The 14,078-nt window shown below is 57.1% G+C and overlaps 1 protein-coding gene across 1 annotated transcript in view; it reads left to right on the top strand.

The window, feature by feature from the left end:
* The first annotated feature begins 13,760 nt into the window (after window positions 1-13,760).
* PHF2 (PHD finger protein 2) overlaps window positions 13,761-14,078 on the top strand; it is a 38,230-nt gene continuing 37,912 nt past the window's right edge. The window contains exon 1 of the mRNA XM_040620363.1: window positions 13,761-13,843. The gene's annotated coding sequence lies outside the window, so the exon portion shown is untranslated. The remainder of the gene's footprint in view (window positions 13,844-14,078) is intronic.

The raw sequence follows: 14,078 nt of genomic DNA, 5'->3' as shown, positions 1-14,078 counted from the left end.
TCCTGCTTTCTGTTCTTTGAGCTTCCTGGATCTGGGTTTGAGGTCTGTCATTAATTTTGGAAAATGCTCAGCCATTATGATTTCAGATCTGTCCTCGTTTCCTCTCTCCTTTGTCTCTTCAGGCCTTGCTGTCACGTGTACGTTACTCCTTTGTAGTTGTCCCACGGACCTTGGATATTCTGTTCCATGTTTCCCTTCCTTTCTCTGCTTTGCTCTCCAGTTTTGGGATTTTCTGTTGACCTATCTTCAAGCTCACAGATTCTGTTTTTTAGAGATTTATTTAGTTATTTGAGAGAGAGAGAGAGACCAAGTGTGAGTGGGGGGGGGGCAGAGAGAGAGAGAAAATCTCCAGCAGACTCCCCACTGAGTGCGGACCTTGATGCAGGGCTCAACCCCATGACCCTGAGATCATGACCTGAGCTGAGACCAAGAGTCAGACTCTTAACTGACTGAGCCACCCAGGTGCCCCACCTTGGCCTTGCCCAGTCCAGTGATGAGCCCCTCGAAGGCATTTTTGTGTTGCTGTGTTTTTGATTTCTGGATTTCCTCTTGTTTCCTTCTTTGAGTTTCCATCTTTCAGTTTACGCTGTTCATCTGTTCTCACATGCAGTCCACCTTTTCCATTAAAGCCCTCAGCATATTTATCTGGGTTCTTTTAGATTTCTGATCTGATCATTCTGAGATCTCTGCTATACCTGGGCTCTTTTGCTTTTCCTGTCTCTTCAGACCTGTGTTTTTATCTTGTATGCCTTGTAATTTTTTTGTTGCAAAAAAACTATTTTAAAGGCAAGAAAACTGTCCCCCTTTTATGTCACTGTCTAGAAGTGCTCACTTACAACTTCTGTACAGGTGTGCCCCTCTCCTGGGTGATTGGTATGCTGTTTCCTCATATTACAGTGTAAAACATTTGGGGGCATAACAATCTATTAGGTGGGTACTGACCTAACAGCTCCCCTGTTGTTGGATACTTTGGTTTGTGAGTTTTTTTTTGTCTCTGCTGCTCCCAGGGGGCTGCTGGTCAGGTTTTCTCGCTGTAGTTTCTGGACAGGGATGCTGAGGGAGGCCCCCAGGGGCAGTGCCCGGACCAGCCTCCTCCCCCTGCCCACTCATCTTGATGCTGCTGAGGCCTGGGGGGGCCCAGGACACCAGTGGTTGCACACCAGTTCTGCTCTTGCTTCTTCATTCAGATGTCCCAGAGAGGCAAGGCCCGGAATCTCCTAGGACAGATGTGGTCCCCAGGCTGCTGGTCTGCCTCTTGGTCAGGGTGTGTGCAGACCCTGTGTTAGCTGGGGAGGAGGGCTGCCACTGAGGACATCACCACTGAGGCCTGGCCATGGAGAGGAGACTGGTGAGGCCAGGTAGTGGAGGGAGCCTCAGGCGGGCAAGGCGGGGACATGCTGCTCAGGTGACTCCTGGGGGAAGAGGGGCAGAGGTTGCAAACCGCCAGCCAGCGTGCTGTTGGGCTTATGATGTTGGTCCATGTAGGGTTATCAGAAACAGTTCCGTTGGCTGTGATACAGAAAAATCCGGAGGTTTCACCTAGACATGTGCATTTCCCAATTGTCTTGAAAAGTCAGGGGATCTGACAGTGCTCCATGTGCGTCCACAAGTTGCCCTGTGGGCCTGTGCTGCCCTTGGGTCACCACGCTCTCGTCTCTGCTCCTTGCTGGGCTGAGTGGGGGCTGCCCCTCTGTCCCCACACCCATGCTCTGGCCCCGTGCACAGTCAGGGCCTATTTGGCAGGGTGTTCTGGATGACCCCCGGGTCCCTGCTATGGGGAGACGTGGTTGGTCTCTTGTGGCCTGCTCACGTGGAGACCTGTGATTGCCAGGGCTTCTCATGCCTCCTTCCTCCCTCGGGGCCCCAGAACAGCACCGACCATGGTTTGTAGAAGGTGTGAACCTGGGCTCGGCGGGCCTACTGTCCATGCTTGGCCTCAGTGTCTCCATCTCACAGGTGAGAGGGCTGGACTCGAGGGAGTTTTGCCAAGTCCCTTTCGTCTCTGACACCGCGGGAGCCTTAACTTCTTGCCCACTTAAAGCTGCTCTCAGAAAGTTGTGGCCGCTCACCACGAGCGTGGGTCAGCCCTGTGTTTGATCCGCGTTCTCTACAGATACATTTGTTAGAGTCAGAAGAGTACCTTTTAAAAGTCTGTTTGTATATATAAAAAAAATTTAAGCAGCTTTGCTTTGAATCAAATCAGTGTATTGTGATTACAGTTCTTTAAACATTATGAAGGGGGATAATAATATGCACACATAGGGAAAAAATTAACATCAAAAACTTGTCTCCAGTGACAAGTTGTCCCCTCCCTGCTAACCACCAATCCTTGAGAGAGATGGTCAGTGGGGTCAGGTTTCTGAGTCTTCCCAGAACATTCTGGCCACAGAGGAGCATGTGTGTGCGTTTCCAGCAAATACCCAACAAAAAACAGGTGTGTACCATGCACCTTTACTGCAGCTCATGTCGTTCGCTGAGCAGCATATCCTGGCGGTGGTCCCGGGTCAGCAAGGGTAGAGTCTGTACTTCTGGGCATTAAAGATACGTACCTAGGTTTTCCATGATGGACACCTGGTTGCTGCTGCCGTAAGCGCCCCGTTGACACCCGCGCCCGTGTCCCCGGGCGTTTTGGGGGCAGAATCACAGTCAAGGGAAGGCATACTTTCTGTGTCAGCAGCTCCCACCTTAGAGGCCGTGCCAGCGTGTTCTGCTGAGGACACGGGAGGGTGCTTGTCCGTGTGTCAGGCTGCCCGGCCGACGGGCAGAGCCCTTCTCACACTGGGTCGCACCTCTTACTACAAATGCTGCTGCATCTCCTTCCATGTTTAAAAGTAATTTATGTGTTTTCTGTAAAGTGTCTACTTAAAGTCATGACTTAAATCACTGGTCAGGCACAGTTTTGTGTCTCCCCCCCAGTCTTCCTACTGTTTACTGTATCCTTGACGCACAGTTCCCGTGTGGACTGAGGTTTCTGTGAGGCACACAGGATGCCGCAGAAGCAGTCCGTGGTTTGAGTACTTCGTATTTTTCACTCCTGGTGCTGCTCTTCCTTGTTAGGAATGTTTGGATCCTTGCATTCATGAGGCTGGTGGCAGGGCACCCTCGGAGAGCCGTGGAGAGCTGTCCCAGTTGGCTGCATCTCTGCGGAGCGTGACAAGGGCCAGGTTCCCTTCGGGCCCAGAGGCAGCCCTGAGGTGACCGTGGTTGATTAGAGCCACGAGCCTGTGTGACCTGCTTACTTCCCTCCACCAGACACCTCACTAAACTAAACCTGCAGGTGTGGTTTTGAGCTTTTAAATGCTTTAGGAGTAAGGTTGAAGAAGGCAGCCCTTAGGAGTGCATTGTTTCAGTTAAGTCCACATGACGGACTTGGGCCCTTGGGTGATGATGGACGATGGTTATGATGGTGAAGATGAAGGTGATGGTGACAGTGATGAGGGTGACGATGATGATGGTGATGATGGTGACAGTGACGATGGTGATGGTGACGGTGGTGGTAGTGAGGATGACGATGGTGGTGACGAGGATGGTGGTGATGGTGACAATGAGAGTGATGGTGACAGTGTTGATGGTGACGATGATGGTGGTGATGGCGGTGATGATGGTGATGGTGACGAGGATGGTGGTGATGATGGCGATGATGGTGGTGATGATGACGTTGGTGATCATGGTGATGGTGACAATGGTGGTGACGATAATGGTGATGAGGATGGTGGTGGTGGTGGTGATGATGGTGATGGTGACGAGGGTGGTGGTGACGGTGATGGTGACGAGGATGGTGGTGATGATGGCGACAATGGTGATCATGGTGATGGTGATGATGGTGGTGATAATGGTGACGAGGATGGTGGCGGTGGTGGTGATGATAATGGTGATGAGGATGGTGGTGGTGGTGGTGATGATGGTGATGGTGATGAGGGTAGTGGTGATGATGGTGATGACGATGGTGATGATAGTGATGGTGGTGATGGTGATGAGGATGTGGTGATGATGGTGATGGTGACGATGGTAGTGATGATGGTGACAATGAGAGTTGATGGTGACAATGATGGTGGTGATGATGGCTACGGTGACGAGGATGGTGGTGATGGTGGTGATGGTGACGAGGATGGTGGTGATGATGGTGGTGATGATGGTGATGATAGTGATGGTGGTGATGGTGATGATGGTGATCATGATGATGGTGATGGTGGTGACGATGGTGATAATGATGATGGTGGTGATGGTGACAATGGTGATCATGATGATGGTGATGGTGGTGACGAGGATGGTGGTGATGATGGTAGTGATGATGGTGGTGATGGTGACGATGGTGATCATGATGGTGATGGTGGTGACGAGGATGGTGGTGATGATGGTGATGACAATGGTGGTGATAGTGATGGTGGTGATGGTGAAGAGGATGTGGTGATGATGCTGATGATGACGATGGTAGTGATGATGGTGACAATGAGAGTTGATGGTGACGAGGATGGTGGTGATGGTAGTGATGATGGTAGTGATGATGGTGATGATGGTGACGATGGTGATCATGATGATGGTGATGGTGGTGACGAGGATGGTGGTGATGATGGTGATGACAATGGTGGTGATAGTGATGGTGGTGATGACGATGGTGACAAGGATGGTGGTGATGATGGTGATGATGAGGGTAATGGCGACAGTGGCTATGACAGGCAGGAAGCTGTCCTCATGAGACCGTCCTGTGTGCCAGACACAGTGCTGTGGTTATATTCGCAGCCCCTCTGGAACTCACCTGTCCTGCAGGCAAGGCTGGGAGAACAGTTGCTTTTTGTGTTTCAGAGCCTGTTTCCGTCTCTTCTGAGCACACAGTTCCTCCCTGTAGTCCTGGTTATCTGTGGGTGTGGAACAGTCACCCCAAAGCCTAGTGGCTTCTGACACTGATCACATCGTTTTTTCCCATGGATCTGTATGTTGGACTTAGCAGACAGACTTCACCTGGGTCCCCGCAGCCCCGTCATTGCTCTGTGACCAGATCCTCACGAGGGCCAGGGTTGGAGCTACACAGTCTGTGTGACCCTCAGGGATCCCAGGGCATTGAGTCCCCAAACTGGCCACCCTCCAGGAGGGAGTGAGGCCCAGGCCACGGCAGGTGTCCCATCACCCTGTGCACGTGTGCAGGGGGGCAGGCTCTCCTGGCTGGGCCAGGCCTGCCGTCCGCTCCGTTTTCTTTCCAGTCCTCTTTGTGACTCGTTCTCTGGGCAACTGGCTGCATCAGGTGTCTGGTCCTCTCTATACCCCACCCCTTCACTGTGCCTCCTCTGCTCCCCCTGCATGTGGGTCCTTGGCCGACTGGAAGCTGCAGAGGCTCCAGGGAGTGGTGTGCCCATCCCCACCCACTCTCACCTCTTCCCTCAGGCCTCTCTGGGCCTCACTTCCCTTTGCATGTGGGGCCTGAGGCTCTCAGGGTGGAATCAGCAAACTGGTTGGACAGTGGCTGCTCAGTGGAATCCTGAGTGGGCCCACACATGTCACCCATGCCTGTGTTCGGGAAGGACTGCCCCCTGTGTGTGACCTGGGGAATGTCGCTTCCCACACTGTGGTTTTTCCCGTCACGTGGAGAAGCTCACGTGGCGCCTGGGCCAGTGTCTGGTACTCAGGGATTGAGCTGTTGCTGGCACAGTTAGGGTCTCAGGGCCCATCTTGAGTCTGACACATGGCCAGTGACTGCATTGAAGCTGAGTGAGGACCGGGTTGTCCCCATGTGTCCCCATGGCTGCACCATGTGGAAATGTGTCCGCGACCAGTTTCTGGGCCTCCTCCAGAGACCAGCAGGCAGGAATGGGGGGAGTGGGGCAGCCCTGAAGCAGGGGTTGAGGTTGGCGAGGGAGAGGGCAGGAAGGGGGAGGGAAATCACCATGGCCAGTGACTGGCGAGGAGGGCACCCCCACCATGCCTTCCGTGCTCCCTGGCCACTCAGACTTGCATGCAGGCGTCGGACTGCCCCGCCTCCCCTGTTTCCTCCTGCCAGCCCAGCCTCTCCCCTGTGGCAGGCTCCCCGCAGGGTGGATAGCTCCGGAGGCCTTCTCCATGGGGCACCAGGACCTGGGAAAGATGGGAGAAGGTGAGCTGGGCGGGGGGCACTTGGAAGCCATTCTGACCTTCGGAAGAAAGCAGGACTTTGCTGCCTTTTAGGAAAGGAAGACACTCTCCTTTCCGGTGGCTTAGGAAGGCACAGAGGAGAGGAAGGAGAGAACAGGCTGCTGTCGGCTGGAACCGGCGTGGCGCTGCCCCGGGTGGGCTGTGAGCACGGCTGCGGCGTTAGTGTGCCGGGCCTTAAGTGTCGAAACGCACACACGTCTACGAACCGAGACTTAATGGCCGTGGGACATTCTGCTGGGAGAGAGCAGCAGGGCTGGGGTGTCTGACCTCCTGGCGGGAGGGTTCGCTGCTCCTGATTTTGCTGTCTCGAGTAATCATGGACAACTCACCTTGCACACTAATCTTGTGTGCGTTCCTACTTTTTGCCTTGGAATCCATGTGGGGTGTGGAATTCCTGCCCCAAAGAATAGCTCGAGGCACACAGGGCAGTACCTCAGGAGAAGCCATCCAGCGTGGGTCCTGCAGCCCCACCCCACCCCCGCCCCCGAGTCCTGGCTGTGTGACCGGTGGGGTCCGCTGCCACCACTGAGCTCCTGGGAGCCTCGGAGGGCAGGCCCTGCCCGTCCCTCCCCTCTGCAATTGAAAGGGGCCACTTTCTTTTTAATTTTTTTCTGAGGTTCCTCCTATAATTAAAAAAATAAATAACTGTCAGAACAGGGTTATAGAAGTTGTGGTTTATGTTAAATCAACACTCTTGACAATAATAATAATAGGAAAAGCTATGATGCAGTTTGATTGTGGATTCAGGACATACTTCACAAACGCGAACAGTGAGGTGTAGGCTGTCCAGGCTGGGCGGGAGCCTGGGCCCTGGGAAAGCTCTGTGGGCAGGGTCCTGCCCCTGGGGTTCCGGAGAGCCCTGCCTGGCTGGAGGGCAGAGCAGGGATTCCCACGGGATGACCTTGGAAAAGCCATTTCCTCTGTGGGCCCCCAGCCCTTGTTTCCACAGGGGCCTGGCAGCCCCGAGGGTGGATGTGGGTTCTGCCCAGGGAGCCGGGAGCTGGGAGCCCAGGCCTCCCCTGGCGGACAGGCTGTGGTGGCGCCTGTGACCCGCATGTGCTGCCTCTACAAGTGTCAGCGGTCCTCCCACCCCTTCAGGTCCCTCGTGCTTGGCCAGTTTCTTCAGTGTTTTGTGCCCCCCACTCCACCTGCTGTCTCTCTACTTACTGGGCTCACGGCACTTACATTAGCTGTAACCTTTGTGGGGTTGACTCAGTGCTGGATGCCAGGTCACTGGGGGCTCAGATCAAACCAGTCCCCAGTCTCACTGGTCATGTGCTCCTGAAAACGTGACCTCCCTCCACAGGTCTCACCGCTGGCTTCCAAGCCAGTGGTCGAAGGAGCTCAGAGAGGAGCACAGGCACACATGCACACATGCACGTACACACTCATGCACATGTACACCATCATGCACACGCATGCACACACGCACACGCTCACGCACGCACCCCACTCGCAGGCACACACGCATGCACACACGCTCACGCACGCACCCCACACGCAGGCACACGCTTACGCACGCACCCCACACGCAGGCACACACGCACGCGCACACCCCACACGCAGGCACATGTGCATGCACACACGCACACGCTCACGCACGCACCCCACACACAGGCACACGCACATGCACACACGCACACGCACGCAACGCCACCCACACGCAGGCACGCTCAACGCACCACACGCAGGCACACACGCACGCGCACACCCCACACGCAGGCACACGTGCATACGCACACGCACATGCTCATGCACGCACCCCACACGCAGGCACACGCTCACGCACCCCACACGCAGGCACACGCGCATGCACACACGCACACGCTCACGCACGCACCCCACACGCAGGCACACGCGCATGCACTCACCCCACACGCAGGCACATGCACATGCACACACGCACACGCTCACGCACGCACCCCACATGCAGGCACACGCGCAGGCACACACGCACGCACACAAGATGTACACATGCACACACGCACACATGCACAGTTTTGTTGTGGGTTCTCCACCAGGAGGATGCATACCTTGTTCTCTAGTGTGTGTTTTCCACTCTGGGATCCATGTAAGCACTTCAAGATGAACTTCGTTCTTTTAAAGGTGGCCTAGCAGCACCCTGGCCACACTGAGCACTGAGCACCGTGTGTGCCTGAGATGACATGGTGACAGCTCCACGTCCCTGACTCTCACTGCTTTCGTGGCTGCATACCCGGGTGGCTGGCTCCTGCTGTGGCCCGTGGTGTGTGGGGCTTGGGTCCGTGTCCAGGATGCACTCTGAGCATCTCAGACCACTGACGGCCACGGTGGGCTCCCCCCCACATGGGTCACCAGCCTGGCTGGTGGCCTCCACTCCTTTAGGCGTGAGGCCTGGGTCCGTGTTCCCTGCTGCACACCCTCTCCCTCTGCGGTCATGGCACGGCCACCCTGGGGCCCCAGGGGCCTGCACATTGTGGAAAGTCAGTCACTCACTGATCCTGTCTTCTGGGGCCCCGGGAAGCTGGGCTGTCCTCAGGAGGAAGGGCAGGGTCAGCAGGGTCTGAGGCCACATCTCAGGTGGCCTCTGCAGCCTGTGCTCCCACCTGCTGCCCCCCCCCCCCAGCTGGGGTGGCCTCCCGCGGGGGCTGCTGGGGCTGGGTGGCCTGGGTTGGCCCCCGAGGCGCCTGCCCTCCGTGGGGCTGCTGCTCTCACCAGAGTCGAACAAACGCTGCCATTGTCTGGCTGCTGTGTCCCTGCTGCTGAGGCTTGTTCTGTGATAGAACTGACCTCTCGGATGGCTCTCATCCTCCCCCTTGGCCCTGCGGTGCCCCTCCCGCTGCTGCCCTTCTCCCTCCGCCCCAGTTCCCTGCTCTGCTCACCCTCCTCCTTCTGCCCTTCCTTTTCCTCCCCCCTTTCCCTCCCCCTCTCTCCTTGTCCCCTCCTCCCCTGCCTCCTCCTCCCCTCTCCCCTCCTCCCCTCCTTCCACCCAGCCCTTGCTGCCCCTTCCCCTTCCTCCCCCTCCCCTCCCTCTTTGCCCTCTTCCTGCTCCCCCAGGCACTATAGCTCCTCTCACTCAGTTCCCAGCCGTCAGTCATAGTCTCTGCAAGGCCAGCCTCCCGGTCTCTGGTCTCCGGTCTCCGGTCTTCGTCTCTGTCTTTGTGGTGTTCACCTTATACGAATGTGGTGCTATAGGGACAGGACGGGGCAGGGACCGTAGGTTGCGCTTGGCTCTCAGCAGAACAGCGCCCCTTGTCCTGGATCTGTCCCTGGACCTCAGCCAGTAATTCTGAACCCCTGCTTGGGCCTGGAGTGTGGGGCGACTCTAGGGCCTGCTCCCCATGGCCGCCTTTGATGGAGAGGGCTGAGTCAGGTGTTTCTCTGGGCCCTCCCGAGGCTCTGCCGCTCAGCCCGCAGCACGCACAGCCACAGGGGCAAGGACAGGCAAGGCCTCAGGTGCCCTCCTGAGACACGGGAAGGTGAGCCCCACGTCTGTCCCTCTGTCTGGAGCAGTCCTTGGGGGCCCAGCTCTTGTCCTGACCCAGTAGTGATCTCCACAGGGAGGGGACCTCCAGATGGGCAAGACTGGTGCTTGGGCTCAGGTGGCCCTTCCCGGGGCTCCTCGGGGCACGGTGTGGCGCCCACGCTCAGGCACGCGCGCATTGGGGATTTCCTCTGACCACCTGCCCATTAAGTTGCGGGAGGGGCAGCTGAGCCAGGTCACGTTCCTGAGACCCAGCGGTCTCTTTTTGTCTTTAAGATACTGCTTGCTGACCCCTGGGGCTGCGAATGGGGAGATCGTTGGGCATTTCTGTGCTCACAGTGGAGCGCGGAGGGTGCGCGCCCAGGGTGGGGGCCGCCGCGAGTCTCCTCCAGACTCCGGGTCTTTGCTCCCGGCTTTAGGGCAGGGAAAATGTTTATGACTTTCCGTAGCTGTTGTTCTCTTAGATTTTTGGGTGATTTCCCAAGTAATTTCTCGGGAGACACTGGGAAAGCCTTAACCTTGGGACAATAACATAAGTGAGCTTTTGCAGTAAAAGGCCCTCCCCATGCAGGTGGAGGGGACCGCTGTGGCTGAGTGCCCCCCCACGAAGTTCACTCTGACTGTGGGGTCCTTGGACCCTGGGACACGAGGAATTAGGAGGTGTGTCCTCGCACACAGCACAGCCAGGGGGCTGCCTGCAGGACCTTGCTTCCCACAGTCAGGTGGCCCTTGTCAGGGCTGCAGGTGCAGGCAGTCAGGGCCGGCGTGCTGTCACACGCCGGTCGTGGGGAGCTGCTGGCATCAGGCCCCAGGTGGCCCTTCCAGGTGAGCGGCAGCCCTGAGGTGCCGTGGGCATAAAGAGGGACCCACGCCCCCACCTCTCTCTCTCCCTCTTAGCCTGGTCTCCCTGCACAAAGCAGCAAGTGGCCAGTCCATCTCGGCTCCAGTGAGACCTGCGTGCCCACGTGCTGGTGTACAGAAGGGCTGTGGGGAGGGGTGTTGGCGTGCACGCCTTGTGACCCTGAGCCTCAGCTTCCCCAGCTGTCATGCGGGTTCATGTATGGGCCTTCCAGAGCATGACGGAGCCTCCAGACATGTGGGACCAGCAGGTGGTGTTTGGGTGGGGGGCAGTTCAGGCATATTGATTTCCCTCCCTTCGCCGGGCCTGGAACTCGTTCCCTCTGCGCTCCACTGCGCACCTGACCCCTGACCTGTTGAAAGGGCTGCAGTCTGTGGGGCTGAGCTTGGTATTCTGACCTCAGACATCCTGTGTGCTGGGTCGGCTCCTTGTGTGTCCCCAGGATCCCTGGGGCCACAGGCAGGAGTATGTGTGGATGTGGGTGTGGACACAGGGTGAATGTGGGGTGTGGACGTGGGGTGTAGACACAGCGTATGGACCTGGAGTGTGAACACGGGGTATGGACGTGGGGTGTGGATTCTGGGTCCAGTTTCTAGACCCAGTGGGTCCTGAATGCCTGCAGGGCTCTGCCTCTCGCTCACAATGCATGGCTCCTGGTGGGTGTGGGTGATGGGGGCTCACCCCAGTGTGGTCTCTGATGGATAAGCAAACTGAGGCCAGCTGGTCCAGGGCTCAGGGTGCAGGGCCCTGAGGAGTCAGGCGGGTGCACCAGCCCGGGGGAAGGGGCTGGGTGAGTGGCTCCTCCTCCTTGTGGGTGGGGGTTTGAGGACACCCGAGGGAGCTGGCTGCTGGTGGAGACGGAAAGGAGGAAGGGACGCGGGGGCTCTCGTGGGCAGGGTGGGCTGCGGAGACAGACCGGTGGTGATCTGGCCGTTAGCTGTCCTCACTGTGCCTCCCACCTGCAGTGTTCGCCGTTCACCGTGTCTGGTTTGGTGAATTAACGTAATGTGGTTCTAGCTCCCCTTTCTGCGTGGTTAGTGGGGTGGGGCTTCTTTCTCTGTGGCCCTGGGCCCGTTTGGGCTCTGCCCTGTTCTTCTGAGGGTGGGGGGATGCCCTTCATGCACGGTTCCTGGCAAGAGGGTTGCAACACTCCTGTACTTGCTGTAAGTGTTTTCCGAAGTTAGCACATCCACGTTGGCTGTCGGATGGGAGCCCTGTTTCAGTCCGTCACGTTCTCTCTGATTTCCTTTGCAATTCTTTGCTTGTTTAGAAAGTCACTTGGCATCGTGAGAGCAGGTGAGTTCGCCCTCACAGCTTGCTGCTGCTGGCTTTGCCTTTTACACCCCACTCTTCAGACTGCCTGCACTTCGGTTCGGTGTTTGTTCTGAGATGAACAGTGAACTGCATATTTCTGAAAACGTATGCCAGAGGCTTTTGGGCTCCGGCTTGCTCCTGGGACCGTGGCACGTGGCAGCCGTGGCAGACAATGTTCCATCGAGGGGCCCCAGAGCTGCGGTGGCTGACCCTGGCCGGGGGACCAGGGGACACAGTGAGGAGGCACGTGGGGTCTGGGCACACGTCTCACCTCGTACGACTGGCGAGTGGCGATCCCGTTACTACAGGGTTGTTGCAGGAGGATACACGTTGGGTCCCTGATGCTGCCGCAGGCAGAATGAGCCCTGGGCCAGCCTTAGTGAGGACGAGTCAGTGGTGGTGGGGACGGGTGCCCCACATCTTTTGATTGAGAGAGAATTCACATACCGTCAAACTAACCATCTTAAAGTGAGCCTTCAATGGCATTTATCTTCACAGTGTTGTGCAAACATGGCCTCTATCCGGTTCCAAAACATTTTACCCCGAAAGGGGACCTCGTGCCCACTGAGCAGTCACTGCCTGTTCCCCTCCCCCAGCCTGGGCACCGGCAGTGGCTCCTCCGTCTGTGCATTTCGCGGGAATGGAATCCTGCAGCTGTGACGTGTGTGTCTGGGCTCCATGGTGTTGTAGCGGGCGTCGGCACCCTTTCCTGTGAAGGCTGGGACCGTTCCGTTGCATGGGGGTGCCACAGCCACGGTCGGTTTGTCCGTCCGTCCGCTGGTGGGCGTTGGGTGGCTTCCATCTTCTGGTTACTGTAGCCGATGTTGCCCGAGCTCTTGTCTGAAGGATTTGTCCGAGGCCCTGCTCTGCGTTCTTTGGGGCACATGCCCGGGAGTGGGATTGCTGGATCATAGAGTAAGTCTCTGCTTAACTTTCTGAGGAGCCGTCTATTTCCATAGAAACTATCCGCTTTTACATTCTCACCGGCGGTGGAAGAGGGCTCTCGTTTCCCACGTCCCGGCCAGCACCTGCAATCTTCCTGGTGTTTTTTCTTGTAAACATTGTAGCCATTCTGGTGGGCGTGGGGGTCTCTCGCGGGTTTGAATGTGCGTTCCAGCGACGTCCACACGACGAAGAATGTGGAGCGTCTCTCGTGAGCTTGCTGGCTGTTTGTCCCTCATCCTGGGAGCAGCATCCTGTTGGAGTCCTTCGCCCGTTTGAAAGCTGGTTTGTGCGTCTTTCTGTTGTCGGGCCGTGAAGCCGCGCGTGTCCTCTGGACGCTGGGCCCTCATCAGAAACGTGATGTGCAAATACTCTCTCTCATTCTCCATGTTGTCTTTTCACTGTCTTCCCAGCGTCCTTCAGTGAACAAAAGGTTTACGTTTCGATGATCTATAATTTAATTTTTCGTTTGTTGCTTGTGTTTTGGGTGTCCTATCTGGGAATCCATGACCAAATCCAGGCTCACGAAGATGTACTCCTCTGTTCTCTTCTTAGCACCTTAGCATCAGGCCTTATATTTAGGTTGTTAATCCATTTTTAGTTAATTTTTGTATATAGTGTGAGGTGGGGATTCAACTTTATTCTTTGGATATCCAGGTGGCAGTCCCTCGAGGGGTCCGCAGGGGCCCGACCCGTAGCTCCCAGCTGCCCCTGGTGTTGTGGTGGGGGCAGCCCCCCTCTGAGACCCTCTTGGCCTCCCCAGCTCTGTGGCGACAGGACAGTGGTGGCTCTCGTGCAGGCAGGCCTGCGGGAAGGCCTGTCCCTCTGCATAGCCTGCTCGTGCGCGGCAGGGCCTTCCTAGCCCCTCCCTCTGTCCCTGGTCCTCACGTCCCCTCCTGTCCCTGTGGGCCACTGTCCCGGCTCATGTTCTACCCCACCTGCGTGCATGCTGCCCCCCGCCACCCCGAGAGGTGACTGGGAGCTGCCCTGGCTTCTGCGGGGGAGGACCCCAAGGAGTTGCTGACCGCTGGCAACATCTGTGCTTCCTCGTTTCAGCTGTGTGGGAGTGGAAGAGGAGGAGGCCCCAGACATCGACATATACCACTGCCCGAACTGCGAGAAAACCCACGGGAAGTCTACCCGTAAGTACAGGGCCATGCTGCCACCCCGAGCTCCGACTCGCCCTGGACTGGCTTGCTGGGTGAAATGCCCGGGTAGTTGCACCCAGGTGCCTGGGGACGTACTGGCCTTGCTTACTGCCCCTGCGGACTTGTCACTGCCGCTCCCCTGGTTGGCTCCTGCCCAGGGGTGTGGCTCAGGCCACTTGCCTGTGCAGAGACTCCACAGACTTTCGGAGGCCTGGGCAGGGGCCTCACA

The sequence above is a fragment of the Ursus maritimus genome, unplaced genomic scaffold, assembly GCF_017311325.1.
Source record: "Ursus maritimus isolate PB19 unplaced genomic scaffold, ASM1731132v1 scaffold_34, whole genome shotgun sequence".
NCBI lineage: Eukaryota > Metazoa > Chordata > Mammalia > Carnivora > Ursidae > Ursus > Ursus maritimus.
Note: the sequence above shows the minus strand (reverse complement) of the source record. Positions and strands in the feature narration are given on the sequence as shown.